Consider the following 25,823-nt stretch of genomic DNA (forward strand, 5'->3'; position numbering starts at 1 on the left):
TCAACTGCTTTGCCACGACTGAAACATTGCCTATTCGCGGCCAGTACAGTCGGCATGCATACGTGTCCGGCTGGCGTTGCATAATTCTAGAACGCTTCCGACCGCCTTGGGAGCTCAGAATTTCGGCTCAACTGCTCTGCCACGACTGAAACACGGCCTATTCGCTGCCAGTACAGTCGGCATGCATACTTGTCCGGCTGGCGTTGCATAATTCTAGAACGCTTCCGTCCGCCTTGGGAGCTCAGAATTTCGGCTCAACTGCTCTGCCACGACTGAAACACGGCCTATTCGCTGCCAGTACAGTCGGCATGCATACTTGTCCGGTTGGCGTTGCATAATTCTAGAACGCTTCCGTCCGCCTTGGGAGCTCAGAATTTCGGCTGAACTGCTCTACCACTACTGAAACATTGCCTATTCGCGGCCAGTATAGTTGGCATGCATATGTGGAATGAGCAACACAGACCACGCATGCAGGCGTGTTCAGCGCGCGCCATTGACAAAAAGAATGCGTTCTTCACTTTCGGCACTGTATTTCAGGAAGCTCGCAAGGCGAAAGGGTAGCCGAGCTTCGTAGGTGCTGGGGGCGAGAACAAACAGCAGAGCAGTTGAGCGGAAATTCTGAGCTCCCAAGGCGGTCGGAAGCGTTCTAGAATTATACAACGCCAGCCGGACACGTATGCATGCCGACTATACTGGCCGCGAATAGGCAGTGTTTCAGTCGTGGCAGAGCAGCTGAGCCGAAATTCTGAGCTCCCAAGGCGGTCTGAAGCGTTCTAGAAGTATGCAACGCCAGCCGGACACGTATGCATGCCGATTATACTGGCTCCCAGGCGGTCGGAAGCGTTCTAGAATTATGCAACGCCAGCCGGACATGAATGCATGCCGGCCATGGGCGTCCGGAGGGGGGGGGGGCAAGGGGGGGCGGCTGCACCCCCCTGGAAAATCACTCACTCGAACCGTGAGTGATGGCCGCACGCCAGGGGCGGTGGTGCGCTCAGTCAAAAGGGTAAAAGCAGCCCCGCATGGTCACATCTGCGAAATGCCGCGTCCGGGCGTGCGTCGTTCCGCCGTTTTCAAACCACGCCATCGTTAGCTCTACTGAAGGGCGACCTGTTCCAGACATACAGCGGCACCGGCGAGCATGTGTTTCGAGCCGCCTTGAGATGGGTGTCTGTTTCTTTGATCTCTAGAGAGATAGCGACACGGAGGCAGACAGTGCACGGGGCATCTTGTTTTCGCCTATCGTTACGCCGGTCACCGATGAATTCTTAAGGAGGGAAGGTAAAATCAGCCGTGTCCACCCCCGCTTTGTCGGGCTGCTCAGGGGCAAGCGGGCGATGAGTTGGCGCCGCCGCCGCTCGCTGTCTCCTCCGATCCACGGGTAGCGCAGTTCGGTAGAAGCGCCGCTTTCAGAATCTCCGGCAAAGGGGATTAGCTGCTTTTGTTCACGGCGACGCAGTCTCCCGAGGCGCCCCCACACCAGCGTTCTTTGCGTCTTCTGCGAAAACCAGCGCCTTTGGTCAACGCAGCCCGATGGCGCCTGCCTGGCTCGCCTGTCACCTCTGGCTGGGCCTCAAATCACAACAGCGCCCATGTACTGTGCGTGTCAGTGCATGGTAAAGAGACCCAGGTGGTCGACATTACCCGGAACTCTGTACTACTCCATCCCTCATGGTGGTGGTAGGTGGTAGTGGTTTATTTAAAAAATAAAAAGTGAAGCAAAAGAGTGTTGCCGGCCGCGGCAATTGCTATCTAATATCTTAAGCACCCGAGCTGCAGCCGGCGGAAACGAAAGGGAAAGAAAGAGGATAGTGAGGAGAAGTATAGAGGGGAGCGACAGCGAGAAAGGACAGGGTAGAGCTTTGTACACTATTTACCTGAGTCGTTTTGGGGCTCTGAACCCCATAAAAACACAAAAACAAATTTTCCGACTGGAGTGGCGAGTGTCCCTTCCCCTCGGAAGTTGCGCGGCGTTCCTTTCACCCCCAAAGTGCGCATTCGGGGATACTGCGGCAAGTAAGCCCTTGCACGTGTGCGCGCCTCTGTGTTTGTGCTTGGGTGTTTTTAGTGGCCGGTTGTCAGCGAAGCTGAGAACAACCAAGACAGCGGACGAGAAAACGACGAGCGGAGAGCAGTGTGTGTGCGGTTGCTCGACTGTGCGGATGCGCAAGCAAGATGGAGCGAGGTGTATGAAGCTGCGAGCGTGCATTTATCTTGTAAATAAGTTTTCGTTGTATATATAGTCATCTTTTGTTTTCAACGTACGCGTTCAACAGTTTTTCCAATCAATGTGTATGATGAGTGTGCACCGAGAGCGTGTAATGGAGCACAGAAATGAATTTATCACCCGCGTAATCACGCAATTCGCCCAGAAAAATCCGAGGCGCCTACAGTTGCTGTTCAAGGAAGACTGACTGAGTGACTGTAGTTGCGTGTTTGTGACCATATTGTGCTGTGTGCTGGTTATCAATCCGGGTGAGTCGAGAACCCGTATGCAGCAAGACTGAGCACTCTTCTCCACGAAGTGACAGTATATTTTTTCATTTTTTATTAATTTTGATTGTTTCTTCGTTGATAAACTCCAATGTATCTCTCCTAGCCACGCTTTAATTTGCTGTTTGTAATTTTTCTTTCATGTGTGTATTTAACTTATTTTTATTTATATATAAATAAATAAAATTACTCCGCAAATAGTGCCTTTTTGCTACGAACATACCCCCCCCCCCCTCCGGCGCCAACAACCAATGGGGCCCCCCCCTGCAAAAAATTCTGCGGACGCCCTTGATGCCGGCTATACTGGCCGCGAAAAGGCAATAGGGAGTTTTAGAATAGGGGGCCCCAACGCTTGGTGGCCCCAAGGAAATAGCGGGCCCCAACGCTACGTACGAGTGCGCCGGTGAGTTTTAGAATAGCGGTTTCCCCTACGCAGCGGAGCCAGGGTTGCGTTTATCGACTGCAGCGCCACTACGGCAAACACAAAAGATACTCTTAAAAAAGATTTTAAAATATGCGTTCATTTCATCGTCAGAAACTGTTATTATTGCAGACGTACGATTGAAAAGTAAAAGTTATAAGTGTGTGTTTTTACTGAGTCGAGAAACTCGATTCGAACGTCCCACCAAGTCATCTCTACGGCAACCAAACGATGCGTACTCGCTTAGCCTAGCAGCTTTGTAAACACAGAAGCAATCTGAAAATATAGGGCATTTGATCGCTAAAATTTTGTGGTGAGGAAATCATCACACAAAGCGATGGTGTGCCTTTTCTTTGCCGTGAACTTAATACACAGAGTAGCGGCGACAACGAATCGGTGGTGAAGAGGGAGGCCCCGCTTCGACGGGCGCAGCCATGTTGCCTGTACTAGAGCGGCGTTGGGGATCACGCCTGTTTGAACCTCGCGCGCTCTCTGACGTCAAACGACGCATACTCGCTAAGCCTAGCAGCAATGTAAACACAGAAGCAATCTGAAAATCTGGGGTGTTTTATCGCTAAAACTTTGTGGTGAGGGCATCATCAGACAAAGCGATAGCTTCGTGTGCCTTTCGTTTGCCGTGAACGTGGCGCACAGCGCAGCGACAACAACGAATCGGTGGTGTAGTGAGAGGCTCCGCTTCGACGGGCGCTGCCATGTTGCGTGAACGTAGAGCAGTGTTGGGGCGCACGCTATTTTGGCGAAATAGCGTTCGCCGCTAACGTTAACCCAAGACGCAGGGCGGGGCTTGCGTTCTGCGCATGCGCACTTCGACGCACCAAACTTCTTGGGGCCCCCAAAGATTGGGGCCCCTATTCTAAAGCTCCCTAATGTTTCAGTCGTGGCAGAGCAGTTGAGCCGAAATTCTGAGCTCCCAAGGCGGTCGGAAGCGTTGTAGAATTATGCAACGCCAGCCGGACACGTATGCACGCCGATTATACTGGCTCCCAAGGCGGTCGGAAGCGTTCTAGAGTTATGCAACGCCAGCCGGACACGTATGCATGCCGACTATACTGGCCGCGAAAAGGCAATGTTTCAGTCGTGGCAGAGCAGTTGAGCCGAAATTCTGAGCTCCCAAGGCGGACGGAAGCGTTGTAGAATTATGCAACGCCAGCCGGACACGGCCGTGAGTCGGGCGCGCCCATTACGTAGCGTACAACACGATATCTCAAAGGGGACGGAGAGAGGGAGGGCGCCTAACGCGGCATCTGAGAGGGGGCCGTGAGTTGGGCGCTCCCATTACGTTGCGAACAACACGGTACCTCAAAGGGGACGGAGGGAAAGAGCGCGCCTGACGGGGTATCTGAAAGGGAACAGAGAGAGCGGGCGCGCCCATTACATAGCAAACAACACGGTATATGAGGAGGAAAGTGGAGAGGAGGAAGTGGGGGGTGGACGCCGCGCGGTTGCTGAGAGCAACACTGTGGTCGTCAAACTCGTCTGCACTTTCGGACGCACGCAGTCTGGCAACATTGGTACTGAACTGGCGGCCATAATTTAAGTTACGCTAGCCGGATCCATGCCTGCAATCTTGCAGCAAGTGTTGCGGCAGGCGTGCCTCAACGATGTGTGACCCAAACTTCATTCCCGACCGGCGAGACGCTCAATCGCATGAGACTCAGAAGGGCGTAAACGAAAGCTCTAGTCCAGTTAGCCTACAAGCAACGCAGTGCGGCGCGACACCAGCGGTTCTGCTCCAAACTGTGACAGCATGGGCCGAGAGCCAGAAGAAGAAAAAACTGGCTAGAATTATGTTAGACACTGGTAGCCAGCGCTCGTTTATTACAGAACAGCTATCAAAGGAGCTCAACTGCAAGCTGCTCGGTACCGAAATTCTAACAGTCGGCGTGTTTGGAGGCGATAAACATGAACGCACCTTTCGAAGGGTTCAGCTGACTTTGCGAAGCAGGCGGAATAACAGAAGGTACGAGATCGACGCTCTCGAAACACCGACTATCTGTCAACAGGATCTCCCAAGCCCAGACGAAAGTATCATGGAAGAATTAGACCACCTTGGCTGCAGTTTAGGCGATGACCTGAACGACCTAGAACGATCGGATCGGACCATTACTGGGGAGCGGTGACCGGCCAAATTCGTTGTCTAAAAGGCAGCCTGACAGCGTTGGAGACGATGTTCGGATGGGCGGTGCACGGAAAGAGCAGTTCGTCTTCCCCAGTACTGAGTAGCGCCCAGGCGATCGTTCTGCCAGCCACATTAGAGGAAAACGACACACCGGCAGAAAACCTAAGCGAGAACGAAGTAGGACGAAGGTAAGATAACCTACGAAAAGAGCCCCATCGTCCTGCAGAAAGACCATCGGCATTCCTCTCTCCTGTCAATCGACGCACACCGAAAAATGCTGCACGCCGGAGCAAGGGACACACTCGTGCAACTGCACGAGAGGTGTTGGGTCCCCCTCGGCAGAGATTTCGTGAAAATGGTGCTGCGTGCTTGTGTCACTTGTCAACGGTTCAGTTCTCCACCGCAAAGTATTCCGACGGGACCGTTACCAAACGCGCAGACCTTCAAGCGAGCAGCAAACGAACTGACCGAACTGTGAAATACGCTGCGCCACCCAGATGTCGTGGACCATTTTGCATGAGCAGAAGTTGAGGGGCGCTTTATTGTTGAACGGGCGTCATGTTGGGGTTGTTTTTACGAAAGGATGTTGCGCTCAGTGAAGTGATCGGAAAGAAATGCCTAGAAGCTGAAAACTTAGCCACCATCTTTTGCGAAGTAGAAGCCGTTGTAAATTCTCGGCCATTGACTTATGTGTACAACGAGGTCGGAGAGGGCGACCCCCTAACCCCATCAAGCTTTCTCCTTGGGAGACGGCTAACGACTCTGCCGACGGCGGATGGGGAGCCGCCCGCTTCGACCCCTGAGATGCTTCGTTCGTTTTGGCGGCAGTTGACAGAATTGTAGAATGCGCTCTGGTGGGGAGTGTTAGAACGGACGGTGGTAGCCGCACAGGGCATTACCCCCTTACCTTGAGGCCAGTGGGCGCCGAACGCGCCGAACCTCCCCGCACGACGACCTCGGAGGGATTATATGCCCTTTCTGGGAAAGGGGTCGGGACGGGCGGTGGGGACGGAGAGACGGGTTGGCAGGGCGTGTGGGTCAGGCGAGCAGTGTGAGTGTGCGTTGGGAGTCTGTGCGGTGTTGTGGACTTGCCGTGGTCGATGATGGGGTGGGCCGCCTTTTCTCATCCATGTAAATAAATGGTGGTAGTTGTGTTGTAGAAAAAGAATGTGTGTGGTGGCGAGTGATTAAAACGCCGAACGGATCACTTCGTTGCTACAGTCGCCGCGGTGCGGCCCCGCGGCCGCTCCGCCGGCTGAAGCCGTGGGCCGTATATTTTGAAAACGACTGTACACTTCAGTGCAGGGTACAATAACAGTACTGTCAGTATGCTGACTCTTGACAAACTGTTGTGGCATTGTTGCAAAAATTGCTTCAACTGGCAGCCTAACAACTGGCAGCCTGACAACCTAACAATAGAATCTGTGCAAACATTTAAGTACCTGGACATCACACTATCAACTAACCTATCCTGGAATGCGCACATTGTGAACATCATTTCATCGGCCAACAAAAAACTAGGTTTCCTCAAACGCCACATACGCCATGCACCAAAAGACTTAAAATTACTTAAAAGACTTAAGATTACTTTTTCGCGCAGCCAAAGCAAAAACTAACCAGGCGGCCTGGGACAAGTATTACGCAGCCGAAAAGGCATATAATTCATCTGCTCGGAACGCCAAACGTTCCTTTTTTAACAAAGACTTGCCCAGTATACTACACACTAATCCTCGAAAATGCTGGGACACCATCAACCCAAAACACAAAGGGGATATCAGTGTCACAAATGAAGCGGGAGACGTGCTTAGTCATGCAGAGTGTGCTCACATGTTCAATGTTGCATTTCAATCAGTGTTCACTAATGAATCCGATGCCCCCTTTTCTGTGCCAAACACTTTTCTTTATAATGTTATGTCACCTGTTGAATTTAACGCGTCGGGAATTCTGTCACTAATCGATAAAATGAAACTTTCATCTTAGGCGGGTTTCGATAATGTCAACGCCAAATTTCTTAAGAATATGAAACTCACCAGTACCAGTTACTTGTGTTTGCTATTCCAGCAGTCACTCTCTTCTGGCCAACTTCCTCGTGACTGGAAAAATGGGAAGGTCATTCCAGTCTTCAAATCCGGTAACACAAATTCTCCATTAAATTATCGCCCCATTTCTTTGACAAGCGTGCCTTGCAAGCTAATGGAACACGTCATATTCTCCCATGTCATTGCCTTCTTGGATTCGAACAATTTTTTTTTCATCCTGCGCAGCACGGGTTCCGGAAAAACTTTTCTTGCGACACTCAACTAGCCCTTTTTATTCATGACTTGCATGCCAACCTAGATCTTAACCTGCAAACTGACGCTATATTTCTTGATTTTAAAAAAGCTTTCGATAAAGTTCCCCACAAACGCCTGTTGTACAAGTTATCTAACCTTAATATCGATCCTAATGTTGTTGCATGGATTAAAGAATTCCTAACTAACCGCACTCAGTCAGTCTTTGTAAATGAACACACTTCCAGCTTCCTTCCTGTAACATCTGGCGTCCCTCAAGGTTCCGTACTAGGTCCCCTTTTGTATTTAATATACATAAATTATTTGCCCTCGCATGTGTCCTGTAAAATTCGCATGTTTGCTGACGATTGTGTTATTTATGAAACAGTTAATTACAATTCTGATCAATTATCTCTCCAAAACAACCTTAACAAGATTCAGGATTGGTGCAAAATTTGGATAATGGAGCTTAACACTCACAAATGCAATGTACTCTCTTTTCATCGCCGCCGTAACCCGCTCGTGCCCTTCTATCACAGAGACTCCGTTCCCGTGCTGCCAGTAGAATCATACAAATATTTAGGCGTAACCTTGTGCGCTGACCTCTCCTGGAAAACGCATATAACTAACATCATTTCTTCAGCTAACAAATCCCTTGGTTTTCTAAAACTTCATCTCCACGATGCGCCTATGCATGTTAAGTTATTAGCTTACGAAGCAGTTGTGAAATCGAAATTAGAATACGCATCACCCATTTGGCATCCACATCAAGCTTATCTAACCAACGCATTAGAAGTTTTCCAAAACCGCGCAGTCAGATTTATTCATTCTTCATATCATTACAGCACGATTGTTACGTATCTGAAATCGCTTTCAGGCATACAGCCACTCGAGCTGCGCCGCCGCACAGCCAGTCTTTTATTATTTCACAAGTTATTTTACAGCCATCTACGAACTGCACCCTACATGGTCCCTCCGGCACGCATATCTCACCGCACTCTCCATCAACTCCAGATCAGCCGTCCACGTGCGCAGCTTCATTTTTTTCACGCACTGCCGCGGACTGGAATGGCCTTCCCGCTGACATTGCAACAATAACCTGTCCCGCGTACTTCGCACGCAGAGCTAACAGCTTTTTGTCATCATCATAACGCATGATTACTTTGTCTCACCAAACGTTGTACCCACCCCTTATGTAATGCCCCTGAAAAGGGGTCTTTAAGGAAATAAAATTGATTGATTGATTGATATCAGTCACTGATAAGACCTAAACTTGAATACGCATCAGCCATCTGGGATCCCCGTCAAAGCTATCTGAAGGCTAACCTCGAACAAGTTCAAAATCGCGCTGTTAGATTCATTCATTCCGCATACTCATACGACATCAGTGTATCGTCTTTAAAAGCTGAAATTAACTTGTCACTTCTTTGTTCTTTCCCATCGCCGGCGCATTGCTAGTCTCTGCCTTTTTCATAAATTCTTCAACCGTTCATTGCACGAAGCACCCTACATCGTACGCCGCATGCACATACCCCAGCGCACTGGTCATCCACTTCAAGTTGTACGTCCACGCTCCCGTACCACTGCATTCTCGGCCTCGTTTTTTGCCCGAGCAGCACCCGACTGGAACGGCCTTTCCCACCAAGTCGCATCCATTACCTGTCCATCAAGATTCCACCAAGAGTTAACGCAGCTGATGTTAGATTAAAGCAAACCTCATGTTATATCCGCAGCCCCACCCCTTATGTAATACCCCTGAATAGGGGTGTTTAAGGAAATAAACTGAACTGAACTGGACAATGGCAGCGTTTAGTGGCGCGGCGTTCTACGCCACCTGCCGGGAATTAAGTATTCCTTCTGCAATTCTCGCAAATTCTAAGGGCAAAATTTTGGTCTTATATGAACGAAACTAGAATAGGGAACAAGTAGATATCAGAATTTTAACTCTACACGCCTTCACTTTCCTCTGCTTTTAATTTGATTTCGCGTCTTCAATATGTTGGAGACGCTGCGACTCAACCCGGTTATTTAGACCACGCTTTTGAGATGGCTTTGGAGATAACAGTAGACGAATACTGCTGGTATTTAACGGCTCGGGATGAAATCATGTCTGTTATTTTTTTCTAGTTGGCAGGCCTCGCGTTTCTGATGAGACTGGCGATGCAGTTTTGCAAAGAATTGCACAAGGCAACAAGTCGGAAAATGGAATATCGGATAGCGACGACTACACTGCTGTCGATCAAAACTTCAGTGCAACACTTGAGGATAAATGCACGGACGAAACCAGCGATGACTCAATGGTTACCACCAAATTTATGTGGGCCACCCCCAAATTTTGGCCCACCGGGCCTTCACAATGTCACTTCGTCCGAATTTCACAAAATTAGATGTTCAACGTAATTTCCGTATTGCGAACTCACTAGTGATCTCAAAATTGAGGCGGGCCACCCCCGAAATTTGGCCCACTGACCCCCGAAATTCGACTTGGGCGAAATTTGACAAAAATTGCTTTCCAGCCTGAGTATGACCAACTCAGTGGTAACCTCCAAATTTAGGTGGGCCACCACCAAAATTTGACTTCGACCGAATATGATGAAAATTGCTGTCCGACCCAATTTGATTACCGCCAACTCAGTGGTGTCCTCCATACTGTTGTGTTTGGGATGCCCCCCCCCCCCCCTTCCTGCCTGGGTGGATTAAAGCAGCTCGCGCTCCCCTCCTGCCTAAGTGGATTAAGGCAGCGGACCCTGACCGGCGAAGGCCGAAGATGCGGCGGGGATTGGCAAAGACGGCAGCAGCGGCAGAAACAGCGGCGACGTGGTGGCGACGTGGCGGCGTCAGGTGGCCGAGTCGACTCTCGGGTTGACGGACAGAGTGGTGATGTGCTAATTGAAAGACGGCTGTGTCCTCGGCGTCTCGTGTTTTGGACATCTGGCAGGGAAGCGTCAAACATGTGTACGAGGAAGGTCGTTCACCTGCGGGTAGACTGCGGGAGGTTCATTTCCAGATTACACAGCCTCTACCCTTTCCCCTCGACCAAGCTGCGAGGGAGCGGGACAGCCAGCACCACCCCTGCCGTGGGTGATATCAACAGTGTCCACAACTATCCGTCTGATTGGACGTCATTCTTCGAACATTATTCCCCAGACAGGGATCTGGGGCATCCGTGCGCTATTTAACGGGGTGTTGTTTTGAGACTGCAGTGCACTCCCGTTAGCGAAGAAGTTCTCTTCCACTGAGAGTCATTCTCAGTTACCCTTTCTGTAGATAATGTAAATATTCCTGTATAAAGTTCTCCTTCCTTGTTTTTCTTCGTAACCGCTTCTCCCGCCTTCCTCGTCCCTTCTCCGGCCCGACCACGCTCACCCGATCCTAATAACTGGTTGCCAGCGGTGAGATAGAACCTGCACAACTCGATCGCTCGATGAGATGTCCAAGTCAAGTCACCGGCTCCAACGGACCCCAGCAGCTACGTGATTGACGGCATCAGCTACGCTTCCGAAGACCGAGAAACGGACGCGTCAGGTCACCGGCTCCAAGGGACCCCGGCAGCTACGGGACTGACGGCGTCAGCTGTATCTCGGCAGGGTGAGTGGCCGATGTTTGCCATTCGTTTCGCCAGACCGCACTAGCACAGACAGATGTTAGTAGTGGGTTTTGTATTTCTGGGAAATGAAGATTTTGGCAATTTTGTGTTTTGTTCGCTTCAAGCTGAGGCTTGTGTTTTAGAGGGGATTAGCGGCACGAGGTGTGTTCCGCGATGGAGAAGTTCAAGGTAAAGGACCTCCTTGAAATTTTGGAAGAACTGGGATATCAGTAGACGCCACTAAAACGAGAGAGGCGATTTTGGATGTGATGCGGGCGGAGGAGGTGGCAGTCGAGGAAGCAGACGAGACATGGGAGACGATTGTGGAACGGAAAGCGGAGGAAGAAACGCGAAGGCTTCTCCAAGAGAAAGAGAAGCGAGAGGAGCAGGACAGGCAAAATCTCCGTGAGGAGAACGAGAAGAGAGAACTGCTTCAGTAGCAGGAACGGCGAAGGCTCCGAGGGGAACAAGAAAGAGATTGGCAGGAGCAGTGTCGTAAGAGACGCGCTGAGCTCGAAGCACTACGTGAGCGAGAGCAACAGGAGCTCATGCGTAAGACTCAGTTTCTCAGATGGCGAAAGGCCCGAGAACGTCTGAGGAGCTACCGTAGAGGCGAGAGCTTCAGAGCTTTCCTCGAAAACTTTGAATGGATCTGTAGGGAGGAGGAGTTAGAACAGGGCGAATGGTCAATGATGCTGGTGGCCATTCTCCCTGGTGACGTCGGCGGCGTATTAGAGCGCCTGTCCGACGAGGAGGTCGACAATTATGAAATAGCGAAAAGCGCCCTCTTTCGCTTCCTCGGAATAAATGTAGAGGTCGACTCCAAAGGTCGAAGTGATGGCAGCGGGCAGCGCTCCCATCAGTGAGGCAGCGACCAGCCAACGAACTCCCCTTGGTCCGCTACGCACAAAATAGTTGCGCAGGACAGTAACGACAAGGTAGCTACAAGTGTAGAAAGAACTGCCAGTTCGGCAGAAACTCCGGCAAGATCTGTCGATTTAAAGATAGAGGAAAACGATTGTTGCACTGCCAACCATGACAAAGTCGCGAGGAATGGTTTGGCCAGAAACGCGAGCAACAAGGAAATGTGTGACACGGTCGCTTATAGCCCAAAGTTAGATGCCGTTGTTGCAGAAGAAGCTGACATTTCAGCTCGAGCGCAAAGCAGTGAGCCCGTATGCCACCACACAGAAGTAAGAAAAGCTCCTTCTGCCGGCCGCTGGGTGAGTGATAACTTCCAGGGCGGAGAGGGAGAGCTTCGCGGTAATGGGCGCAAGTGTGCGTCACCTGATAACAACGTTGAAGCGCCAGGCAAGAGCGCAGCGTTAGCTTTAAAAAGCGATGCCACACCGGGTGGTTGCTGCAACCCAGAAAGGTGAAGGCGCAGCGCCGAAATATGGACTGCAGGAGAGCGAACGACCGTGTTCAGGAGAGGTCACGGGAGAGAGCGATTGTGCAAGTGAGCCGTCGCCTGGCACTCTGGGTCAAGCGCCAGTGGCTTTGCTGCGCGAGGAAAATGGCGAAACCGATGAGCCTTTGAAAATTTAAGGGTTGACTAAGGCGAGGGCCGGCAGTTTAGCACCTGTTGGCCACGCGCGAACTTTTGACAGGCAGCGAAAGTCAACAGGCGAGGTTTCCGGAAGACAGCCACGCGTGAAGACAGGTGATCCGAAAATCTCGGCGAGAAAGCAAAAAGCGCGGGTCAGGCTTCTGCATTTGAGGACGCCGCGTAATTCCTCGAAATTGCCACCGCGGCGCTCAAAAGTTCGCAAGCATTGCAGGAAAACCCAGGCGGCTAATCATGCGCCCTCTGAATGTAAACCACCTGCTCCATCGAGAGACCGCAGAGGGGATTACAAGGCATGTGACGCGGGCGGCGTGCTAGGGAGAAGGGAGCACGGTCGCCGCACAAAAGAGCGTCACAGAGGACCCGCGAGTCGAAGGGGGACGCAGCATGCAGGGAACCAAGCGAGGGGGAAGCGCCGCTCTAGCACAGGCGGAACTAATCAGCCCCGCAGGTTCTTGGAAACATTAGCTGGTAGCCCGGCCGCCCGATGACCGTGTTTAGGCGTATTCCAGGGCTAAGTGCTCCATGCATTTACTGTTTGCTTTTATTCATTTAATCAACTGTAGAAAGAAAAATGAAAGCCAATCAACTTTTAGCTTTGCCTGAGTTTGTACTTTTCGTTAGCTTTCATTGTTATAATGTAGCCTTGACGACGCTTACTTTTAAGTAACTTTTGTATGCGCCGTTCTTTGTAGCGCGAACGATTTCATTTGTGAGGTTTGATCGCACCCGCGATTATCCTGTCATGTTTGTTCTTTGACGGCATCACTTAATTGAGGTTTGATGCAAATTGCCGTGCAGCAGGCACTTGTATATAGGTTTAGCTGCGCTGCGAATTGTGAGAGTGCCCGCTGAGCTGCGGATGTACAGCGAAGTAACTCATGGGCGAATGTGGCGTAGTCCCTCGCGTGGGCGCTACGAGATTACTTCGAGTTTAAGCCTTGTCAGGTTTGTTTTGTGGCTTGACACGCAAACTTTACCTCCGCTGACTGTTGCGTGCTAGTGTCCGCTGACACTCAAGGACGAGCGAGGCCACTTTTGGCCATCATAGCTTAGGTAGCTGGCGTGAGCTCCCAGAGATGCTCAAATTTTCTGCCGCATTGACTTTTGCACAACGTTATTACTTCGACAGTGTTTGTTGTGTGGTTTTGCAAGTAGGCTTGCTTGCAGTATATGTTAGGCGCTAGTGTACGCAGAAGCACGACCAAAGCCTCTCTTGGCCATTGTAGCTTAGGAAGCTCGCATGAGCTCCTAGAGGTGCTACTTTGTTTGGCGCTGTGAAGTTGCGCAGTACGTTTCTTCTGCGAGGTTTGTTGTGCACGTTTAGCACATTTACGTCGTGTCTGCTGCGATGCAGAATGCAAGGTAGACGACATTCAGAATTTTCGCACTTGAGAATAGGGAATAGCTTAGGGGCAAAATTGAAAGCCTCTGTCTGACCTCTCGGCTGATTCTTCCCTGCCCGGGTGACAACGAGAATCGTTTCAATTTGTTCGACCGATTCTAGACCAATTATAATTTTCTCTCTGCCTCAACGTGTCATGCATTGTGACAAAACTTTGAAGAGGTCCCAACACCCGAACCGTGCATCGGCTACGCACTTCGTGTTCGTTCAGGAAAATGTTGTTTCTTTTAAGATTTTACTTAGAAGGAAGTCTGAGTAATCAGTTTTGCTTTGGTTTTGGTCTGGCGGGGCGAGTGGGCTACAGAGGGCACTTGCTTTTGCTGTGTGTGGCTTGGCGTTTGTGGTTCCGTTTGGCTCGCCTTCCAGAGAAATTCCGAGAGCTGGACATCGGCAGCCGATGAAGAGAGGCCTGGAGAAGTGCGGAACGAGAGCCCCTTCTCGCACGTCCTGTCAGCCGAGCTGCGTAGGAGCGGCTCATCTTCCGGACGCATTGTCTGGTGGCGGGGGTGCTGGTGTGTTTGGGATGTCCCCCCCCCCCCCACTTCCTGCCTGGGTGGATTAAAGCAGCTCGCGCTCCCCTCCTGCCTAAGTGGATTAAGGCAGCGGACCCTGACCGGCGAAGGCCGTAGATGCGGCGGGGGTTGGTAAAGACCAGGGTGTCGAACCGGAATTTTTTCGGGTTCGGTTCAGGTTCGGGTTCACGCCTTTCGGGTTCAGTTCCAGGTTCGGCTCCGGAGCGACATTCCGTTCCGGTTCGAACCGCTCCGGATAGCGTCGAACCGGTTCAAACGGGTTCAAACGGGTTCAGGCTATAAAAAAATTCTGAACGTAGGTTTTTGTTCAACCTTGTTTTGCTGTTTACTTTTCTTTGTGATATCAGCATGTAAAACAGCACTGCAAAATTTGCTCAGTGCGAGATGTTTTACTGTCCGTGGCAAAAAATTTAAATTTACGCAATAGCCGCGACATCAAATGAACTCAGAATTAGTGTACACCGGCTATTCATATATACTAGACTCTATCTGATGAGATACATAAAAAGAAAAGCTGATGGATTTTTCATCTACAAAACCTTTCAGCTTCAGCAGTTTGGGAGTCCCCGTCAGGCGAATAATAGGTCTCTCTTGAAGCCTGTGTCAATCGGGAATTTCTCCAGCGAAAAATGCTTAAGCGGGCGCCATCAGGACCGCCTCATGCGCCCACTATGAGCGGAAGTTGTCTTGTATTTGCAGGTATATACAGCCAAGACATCTTTCTGTTACCCCAAAAGCGGCTTGCCAGTCACCCCCCCCCCTCCTCTGGCACACCTGCAGCATACATCTAGAAAGTTTACCAAAAATATTTTATTTTCATTTCCTGCTCTACATCGCCTTTGTAACTCGCATTATATGTCTCAATCATCTATAGCTCAGTTTCTTGAAAAACACAGCTAATCGTGGCTTGTCGCTAGGACAGTGTAAAATTAAAATTTTGTCCTATGCTGATGTGGTCTCCGTCTCTTGCTCTGATGAAAACAATATGATAAAAAAGCAGGCTTGCATTGGTTGGGGGCTCTTCGTGTCTGTACGGACACAAACTTTCGACGTCTTCGATGCGACGTTGCGCTGTGAATATGTTGCAGTTGGTGCATTGCATGAGGACGATCGTAAATTCGTTAAATAGAATCTTTGTTACTTTTCTGGGTCGCTTTCAAAGGGAGCCCATGCGTGGACAGAATTTAATGCTACCTTGATACAGTATGCTGAGTCATTCGTGCAGTTTTTGTCCAGTAACCTGTTTCATGATTTTTATTTTTCGAAACCGAAAACCACCGTTTCCTGACAGCTTCGCTTAATAAGTGACTAAATGCTATCTGTATTTCATGTTCATAGTCGTGAGGGAATTTTGTGCTGATACACTTGATTTCCTAAGTATTCGCTTTTCCTGAGAATACCTGTACGGCTTCTCCAGAAGGCAGCTGACAAAGGTTCTGATCGGTCATTACTTCCTCTACGTGTAGCCTTACCTAGCCTTTCTTGACGGCCTTATATTAAGGCAAGTTCAGAGGATGTACATTCAATAGGCCCCAAAAACCTTTCTTAGACTTCAAAAGTAGACCTTACGTGTTAGGACATGCCATCGAGCCAAGCGGACGTTTGTGCCATGATCAGTGAGTTGCAACATCTGCAAGCACTATTGAACAACGAAATTATTTGTGACGCTATGTTCGCTTGAGACATAGCTCACTTCAGCAGTCTCTTAAAAAGGATATTGAGGTCATGGCTTACACTGTAAGATTTGTGCCAGTAATGAAGGACACCGCAATTCCGTGTCAACTTTTCCTGTTAATAAGACTGCTTAGCGTGTGAAGAAGCCGTATGCTTTATAAACACGCACAATCGCCACTTTCGGCGAGGTCACTGTTCAGAGAACAGTTCATTTTAGCTCAGAACGTATATGCTGCGAAAGTTCAACCTCCTGACTGATCGCCCTTTCTTGACGTGTGCGCCTTCAGGAATTTTTATGTGCGGGTAGAGCAAGGGAGTGATAGTGGCATGAGGCCGTATGCCGAGGTCGCGGAATTCGACCCAGTCAAGTAAGGCAAGACGAGGTCAGGGAGGTTCCTGATATTCCATGCATGCGGCAACAATAAAAAGAATCTTCGAAGATGGCCGAGTAGCCCAAGGCATCAGTGAACGAAGCTTCTCTGTTGCGCCCGCCGCCACTGGCTCGATTCCCACTCAGGGTTAGAGTATTGTAGTAGGTTTCTTTACTGCGTTAGCAGTTTAGTCCCCTTTCTCAAAAATTCAAAAATTTCCGTGGTGTATGCGTGTGCATGTGCGTGCGCGCGTGCGTGCGTGCATGCGTGCGTGCGCTTAAAGGTGCACTGAAGAGGATTCTGAACATGTCCTTTTGCCGCGGGAACTCGATCCACACGTTCCTAGCATTTTTAGAAACAGTGACTTATTGCCCTGTGTGGCCGATTTCCCCAATTAAAACGAATTAACGTCCGGCTCGCGCCTTTTTTTCTTAATTCTGCCTCGTACGGTGGGCGGAGTCGACCAACGCGTGGAGCGCCTTTCACCCAGTCCCGTCGAGGCTTTGCTTTCGCTTTATTTTGTTTTTTTAGGTTTCCATGAATAAATAGTTTCATTCGCAGATAATATAGCCGCAAAATAAGCCCGAAGAAATAAAAATACGCGCGGACTATTTGCTACTACGGACTACTACGTATTACTCCGCCGATGGCAGAGCGGCAAGCCGCCACGGGACTGGGTGAAAGGCGCTCCACACGTTGGTCGACTCCGCCCACCGTACGAGGCAGAATTTAAAAAAAAAAAGGCGGGAGCCGGACGTTAACTCGATTTAATTGGGGAAATCGGCCACACAGGGCAGTAAATCGTCGTTTCTAAGAAAGCTCGGAACGTGTAGATCGAGTTCCCGCGGCAAAAAGACAAGTGCAGATTCCTCTTCAGTGCACCTTTAAGCATGTGTATGCACACGCGTGCATAATCTGATGGGCGCACATCCGGGCACTGACTGGCAAAAAAATTGACAGATGGTGGCAATTGTCGGTAATGCGACGTTTAAGCGCAACTGATCACACGCTACCTGCAGCATGTGGCGTATTATGCTGCTAGCCGCTCTTGGGGTCTTACCGTGGCAGCCACCTTCCAGGTGGCGTTTAATTCGCTCTGCTACTTGGACAACCGGTTACGCCGACTACGACGCGGAACGCTGGAACGGGCGCATAATAGCTTCGGTCTAAAATGCCCCATCTACCTGCAGCCGATTTACCTGAGATGGAATGCTGTGAATGCTGCACGTGTGCCATTGCAAAGCGTTCCACAAAATAACGCGAAAACGCTAGCGAATCCTGACGCCGCTTTGCAATAACTTGTATTTGAATCGTCGCGGTGGTGAACGGCGAGGCGCCGCTCAGTCGCCCATTTGCTTGCATGTGAACCAACCATAAGCCTCTCGCCTAAGACACAAACAACCCGAAGCGAGGGTTCTCGCACAGCTTCTGCCCTCACCGTTCGACCACGTTTTTCATGTGGCACTCTCGGTAAAAGAAGACGCATTACGTTCGCTGCTATTTACGAGGGTGGCGCTGGTGAACACTCTGATGGTTCGGTTACACTACACCCCGGTTACACCCCCGAAAGCCAAAAAGATTAGACAGCCGTCACCGCAGCGCGGAAGTAGCGGAGATTTTAAATTTCCTCACGGTGCGCTTTTCTTTAGACTATTATATAGTCTCTCCAGAAGGCAGACGACTCAGGTACTTACAGGGCATTTGTATCCTGTACTGTTGTATCGGCAACCTTTTCTGGAGTTCCTTAAAACCAGTGCTTTAAAACGTGTAAAGCAAATGTACATTTATTTCTTCTGCTGCAAAAGCGTTCTTCTCTAAAATTCACACACCGACGCTGCCTGTCAAGGCATTACTTCATGCGGAGAAGATGTTTGTGTCATGGACGGTAAATTGCCGCGTATGCAATGCGCCAAAGACCGTTGACCATTGTTTTATTCTTTGCAATGATGCTACGTTCTTCTGGGACATAATTTCGGCGAACGTGCACTTGAGAAGGACATTGAAATCACACGGATTTGTACCCGTTTCTTTCCGGTGGAAAAAAAATTCAGGGGGCACTTTGACTGTCTAAAGTGCGTAGAGGCGAAAGCGTTTTCCGCACCACTTTCAGTGCTTCTGTGGCACTGGTGGCGTCACATGTAATTGAGTACTAATTACTAAGTGATGACAAATCACTAATTCATGGTTAATTACTGATTAATGCCTGAATACTAATTAACCGCTAATTAAGCTTAACCTTAAGCTTCGCCTTTAGGAGTGGAACGCGACAGCGTGTTGTAGCGCTGCCAGGGAGTCCACCGAACGCCACCACCCGTTCGGCGCGATGCCTTGCCGTTTCAACGCAACGGTTTTTGAGGAAAGGAAATGGCGCAGTAAATCTCTGTCATCTCGGTGGACACCTGAACCGCACCGTAGAGGAACGGAGGAAGTGGGAGTGAAAGAAGAAGGACGAAGATAGCCCGTAATGAAGAAAATGAAAATTGTATTTGAGGAAAGAAAATTACGCAGTAACTGTCTCACATATCTCGGTGGACACCCGTCAAAATTCAGCGGGGGGGGGGGGGGGGCACTTTTTTGACCTAAAGTGTGGTCACTGATGTGTGGTTAAGATGTTAAGCTTGGCCTCTAAGAGTGGAGCGCGAGAGCGTCTTGCAACGCTGCCAGAGAGTCCATAGAACGCCATCGCCCATTCGGTTCTATGCCTCGCTCGTCGGTAAATTGGTTTTTGAGGAAAGGAAATGTATTTCTCTCTCATATCTCGGTGGACACCTAAACCTCGCCGGAAGGGAAGGGAGGAGGATGGCAGTGAGCGAAGACACCGTATTCACTAGACGTGCCTTTGTTCATTCCAAACCATCGAGCTGGCATGGCGGAGTGGATAGCATGCTCGTCTCGCACTCCGAAGACCGGGGTTCGATTCCCGAGCTCGACCAATTTCTTACTAGGTTTTATTTATTTATATGGCCTGACCAGAGAAGTTAATTAGGCTAATTTGGTAATTAAACAATTAACTAAGCTCAGTCCCACTTACTTGGAGCATCACTATATGGTCCCTTCAATTCGTTGCATGGTTACTAGCCAAAGTACAATTGGCCCCGTTTGAAATTGGCGCACTGTGACGTCACGACCGTTTCGACCAACTGAAAAGCGTGACATTCTCTGTCGACAACTGCTGCTTACAACGATGAGACATTAAAGGCTTTCGCCTTAAAACTGTGTTGTGCCGTGTGATCTATTTATGTTGCTGTGACTCTTTACTGTCAAGAGTAGTATGATGGACCGCCGCCGAATCACCGGGGTCATCGAAATCTTTGTTCCGTGAGCAGTGCGCTTTGCTGAGGGAAGTATGCGTTGCCCTGGAAGGGCCGCCTTGTTGGCTCACCTATCTAGATGCATGGGTGGGCCTCACAGACTTCTGATGTTTAGGGAGGTGGGGATTTGCATTGGTATGGTGGGCTCGTATTGCACAGCCTGGTGTTTTATGGCATGGGCTTACTCCGATTTTCTTTTTCGGCACTATTTCCATGCAATAAAGAAGAAAATCGTCGCTGTAGCTCAGTTGGTAGAGCACCGGACGCAAAATTCGAACAAGGGTTCGGATCCTATTTTCGCAGTGTTTTTTTTTCAGTTTAATCAATTATCGTTAAAAGTAATTACTCTTTAAGCTCCTATTGATGAGCACCACCAATTACTTTTAAAAAAGTACATCCCCTATGCTCCTTGATTTCGGTTATTGTTGGCTTCCCTCATGTGCGGCAGAGAGAACAGCGTGACGAAGCTGCCCGCTAGCGATTGGCATTTTTTTTATATAAGCAGAACAATTTCAGTGCATCGACATTATCAAAAATCACTTCATCGCAGTTACATTTCATTTCAGTAGCACCTTTCTAGGCGTTTTTCACATCTCAGCGAGCGCATGTATTTCCGCATTGCCTCTTTGTGTAATCACTATTTTTTTTCTAAGTATCGTACCGCTGCTACATGCCCGCCTTTCATTGTTTATTTCCGTCACGTGCAACAAATAATGTTCAGATTCTTTAAAAAGAAAACACATATGTATATTTCTTTGTTTTGTAATAATAGTATTATGTGTGTTCTAACGCGTCGAAGCGGCGCGGAGTATATCAGGAACGCTGTAGTGGAGAACTCTAGATTAGCGTAGACCAGCTAAGGTTCTTCAGAATTCACTCACATCGCACAGCACACACGCATTTTTGCATTTCGTCGCTATCAAAATGCGACCTCGCCACCGGTATCAAACCCGCGACCTTGGCATCAGCAGCCGAGCACCACAGCCACTGAGCCATCATGAGGGGTCTTATTTATTGTCTGCTATCTGAGGCAAGGAATACCTCAGAAAGTAAACGTTGAACAACGTGATTGGGTCATTGCACCTGTGATTCACATATTTATGGTACTCGACACAAAGAAAAGGGAAGCCATTCTCACTCAGTGCTTTACGAGTTAAAGCAGTGCTAACAATACGAGTAAAGCTGTACGTAAGCACGTGAAATGGGGATACTATAAAATCCAACATTTCACGTAATCTGATTTAAAATACTTTAGAATTACCAAAAGCACATTGAGGAAACGCCAATTAGCTTTCTTCCTAGACACGAGACTTCTTTCAGTTTTGTTGTTGACCTGGATGCCATTTCGACTGGATGACAATTTCCCACTCTATAGCGCCGACAGCTTTCGCTGAGTAAATCTAAGCCCTGGCATATGCCATTTGTTATGAAAAAAAAAGTATGCCGTGTTGCACAAAATGGGCGGCTGAACCGAGTCCCGAACCGGTTCGGAACGGTTCCTTTGAATCGTTCCGGTTCGGGTTCAGTTCCAAGATGGCGAAAAAAATTTGGGTTCGGTTCGGTTCCAGTTCTGTGCAAAAATTCGGGTTCGGTTCCGGTTTCGGGTTCGGGTTCGGTTCCGGTTCGACACCCTGTTCAGCACCTCCACCAAATGTAGGGATGTATTTTCAGGGTGCTTATAGACCAAGGAGCTGCGACTGACCTTACAACGGAGAATCAGGCATAGCCAGAACCAAGCGAGACAGGAACTTCCTCGTCTTCTGGCGCAATGTATTCTCGCCGCACGCAGGTAGCGGAGATGGTGACAGTTGGCGTGCTAAAACATCGATATTTTCGAAAGATGTTGACAAAGTTATTCGTAAAGGAATGCACTCATTCTTGAATAATTATGGTAGGAGTCGTTTCAGTTTTGTTTTACAAAGAAATGTTGAGCAGAAAGTTCACTACAAGCGCTATAAGAAATATTTCTACAACTTCGTAACAAAGGCTGTTATCTTAGCTCAACGGTTAAAAGCTACTAGCCCGTGACTGAGCCAGATTTTCGAAGTACGAGGCTCATCACAAAGCTAAGGGGTCTAGTTCTTTTATAAATCGAAAGAAATGTTTAATTTCAGCGATTTACAAATCACTTAAAAGGTGGGCCATTCGTCTACTTTTCCGCATAATCGCCGTTGCGGTCTATTAATTTTTGCAGGCACTGGGGCAGTTTTTGTATGCCCATGTCGTACCACCTGGCCGCCATGCAGTTGAGGAAGCGTTTGACCCCATCTTTCACTCCGTCATCATCGCTGAAGAACCTTCCAGCGAGATGTTCTTTTAGCCTTGGAAACAAGTGGTAGACACTTAGCGCCAAGTCTGGACTATAGCGTAGGAGGCTGATGACGTCCCATCCAAACTGTTGCAGGAGAGTGACTGTTTGCCAGGCAATGCGGGGGCGAGCGTTGTCGTGAAGGCTCGCGCCCTTGTTCAGCATTCCGCTTCTTCGATTTTTAATCACCCGTCTGTGTTCCTTAAGGGTCTCACAACATCTGTCCGCGTTTACTGTGGTGCTAGGAGCCATGAAGTCTACCAACAACCCCTCTTCGATCCCAAAACACAGTTGCAATGACTTTGCCGGCAGACTCTGTTCGCTTGAATTTTCGCGGCCTGGGCGAAGAGGAGTGCCGCCACTCACGTGATTCTTGTTTGGCCTCAGGTGTGAAGTGGAATGCCCAGGTTTCGTCACCCGTAACAGTGAAATCCAAAACGGTAGCCTTTTCATCTCCATAACGCCGAAGAAATTCGCAGGAGGAAGTCAGCGCGTTGCCGTTCGTGGTCGTCTGTGAGCATTCGGGAACCCATCTTAGACATACCTTCCGATATTTCAACTTTGCTGTCAAAATCCTAAGAACAGTGCTTGCAGAAACGCCAGGAATTAAAATTCAGAGTTCATAGAGTGTGGTCCTCCGATCTTGCCGCATCCATTCTTCGACCTTCGCGACTGTCTCATCAGAAATTGACGGTCTCCCGCTTCTTCTTCGAGAATTTCAGTGCGATCAGCTGCGAACTCCCTACACCACTTCCGGATGTTTTTAACATCCATGCATGACTCTCCGTACACTTCCGTCAAATGGCGATGAGTTTGGATTTGTTGAGCGATTTTGCGTTCAAAAATCGATTGGCCGCGCGAACTTCGCACCTGGCGGTAGGGACAAACGGGAGCTCCATTTCAAATGGCTACCGTGCCAATACTGACAGTCCCTTTCGTGCTGAGTCATAGCTTGCTTCGTCATTAACTTGATTCGTCATAGCTGTCGTCATTAGAACGACCCCCCTCTCCCCGGTGAATTACTTCTCCAACTTTGCATTGGAATTTACATTTTCATTCTATTCAATTGATTTACACATGAAAAATCCTTCGACTGCGTCCTTTACTGCCATTAAAAAACAGAAAAAATGTTCTTAGGCACACAGTTTAGGAGCATTGACTTCTTGTCACTAGGTGGCTCCACACTATGTTATTCTTCTTGGGAGCTGCGCTAGCCAGTCCCAACTAAAACTGTAGTTGCCAGGACGGGTGGCAGTGCGGCAGGTGAGCCCGTAGCGTACGCAGAGCTTTTGCGGACGCGCAGCTAAAACTGCCGCATTTCAAAAAGCGACGGCCCCTATTTGCCTGCCGCCGCTGGCTTAGCTTTGGCTTGGCTTGGACTCGTGGTGGATAGCAGCGATCAACATGTCATTGAAATCAGCATTAATGTTTTGAACTCTGTTTTCATTTTCAAAGCAATACTGTTGGAAACGTCTTGAAGCATACATCGAAATTTTTGTATGCTGTACTCTCTCTCCCTCGCAATCCCCATAATTTGCAAATGTCATTAGTTTTGGCCGTGCAGCAACGGGCCGAAAAAAAAGACGTTAGGACGAAAAAATATAATTCCTTGAGAAGGACATTAAATATGTCATGTGCCCCGCAGGCATTAGGCGGGCGGACGAGATTAAGAAATTTGAGGGGATACAGTGACCGCAGCTGGCAAAGGACAAGTTTAATTGTACAGACATTGGAGAGGCTGTTGCCCTTCAGTGGGCGTAGTGAGGCTGATGATGATGAGAACTTAGTGGGCGGATTCATTTGAAATATACTGGGTATAAGTTGTTATCATGCCTAGGCAAACTCATGGAGCATGTCATCCTCAATAGGCTCCAAAACTATGCGGAGGACATGAACCTCCTACCTGAAACAATGTTAGGATTCAGGGCCCAACTATCTACCCAGGACATACTCTTGCAGCTTAACAAGGACATAATTGAAGCTGACGAGGGAACAGGAACGAAAGCAATATTGGGTTTAGATCTTGTTAAAGCTTTCGACAACGTCACCCACAAAGCCATTTTGACAAACTTGTCAGAAATCAACCCCGGAGAAAGGACGTACAACTACATCCGATCCTTCCTCACTAACAGAACAGCAGTGATAACGGTCGGAACAATAGAGTCTGCCCCAATCACACTAGGAAGTAAAGGAACGCCACAGGGCTCCGTCCTGTCCCCTTTCCTTTTTAACCTCTCCCTCATCAAAATTCCCCCCAAACTGGCACAAATACCAGACCTACATCACACGTTCTATGCAGATGACATCACACTTTGGGTAACCAAAGGATGCGAAGGCTACATAGAAGACACACTCCAAGCAGCAGTGGACATCATTGAGGCATGCGCATGGGAATCCGGCCTCACTTGTTCTGAGCAAAAATCTGAACTCTTCGTGATCCGTCGTAAACAAAGAGGTAGGCGTACCACGGCATCCCCCCCGCAAATAAACGTCTATGTTAATGGACGATCTGTCAAAGAGGTACAGACCATGAGGATACTGGGGTTGTATTTACAAACAAATGGAAAGAATACTGACACACTCACTAAGCTAAAACGCACGGTAGAAGCGACGGCGCGATATATCCGCCGCATAGCTAACCGCAGACAAGGGGTGAGGGAAAGAGATTTATGCCGACTAGTGCAGGCCTTTGCGCTAAGCAGGATACTCTATGCCACCCCTTATCTCAAATTTTCGAAAGCAGAAAAGGACAAATTGGATAGTATGATACGGCAGGCCTATAAGGCTGCGTTAGGACTCCCACTAAATGCCTCAACTGAAAGGCTTATGAGGTTAGGAATACATAACACCTACAATGAACTGAAAGAAGCCCACTTAATGGCTCAAACAGTGCGATTAGCCAATTCCAGAACTGGCAGGAGTATTCTTACCAGGCTCGGAATTAACTTTCAACCTACGAATAACGATGCTAAAGTAGATTTACCCCGCGACTATAGGACGGCCCTACTAATCAAACCACTCCCCAAAAACATGCACCCCTTACACCATGAGGGTAGAAGACAAGCAAGAGCCAAAGCCTTACATAACAAATACAGACAGTGCGCTGGAACACTTTATGTAGATGCGGCAGAATACAAAAATACCAATGCCTTTGCAATTGTGGTTGTAAACGAGAATGGTGACCACATCGTCTCGGCGACAATCAAAACGAAATCCTCTGAAACGGCAGAAGAGGCGGCTATAGCCCTCGCCCTAGCGCATACCCAAAGGAGCATCATCTTCAGCGATTCCAAAATGGGTATCAATAATTTCGCTAAAGGGCGAATTACAAACACCTCCCTTAGAATCCTTAACGCAACCAAATTCTCAACAAATTATTCCGAATTGATATGGGTCCCAGCCCATTCGGGGAATCCGGGGAACGAGGCAGCCCACAATAAAGCCCGAGGTTTCGTCGACCGGGCAGTGGATGAGTCTGGCTCCCTGAATTTCACGAAGGACTCCATGATCACATATCATGATCTCACCAATCATTTTAAACTAGAGAGGAGAATTTTCCCCCCTCCAGACAAAAGACTTACTAAAGAACAAGAGGTTACGTGGCGTCGTCTACAGACGAGATCGATACGCACCCCATCACTCCTCGCGCACATTTATCCAGATCTTTACAACCCAAACTGCAAACACTGTGGCCACCGTGCTACCTACGATCACATCCTGTGGGACTGCAAAATAGAGCCACCT

This window comes from Amblyomma mixtum, chromosome 3 (assembly GCF_055824585.1).
Source record: "Amblyomma mixtum isolate Tamu chromosome 3, ASM5582458v1, whole genome shotgun sequence".
NCBI classification, from domain to species: Eukaryota; Metazoa; Arthropoda; class Arachnida; order Ixodida; family Ixodidae; genus Amblyomma; species Amblyomma mixtum.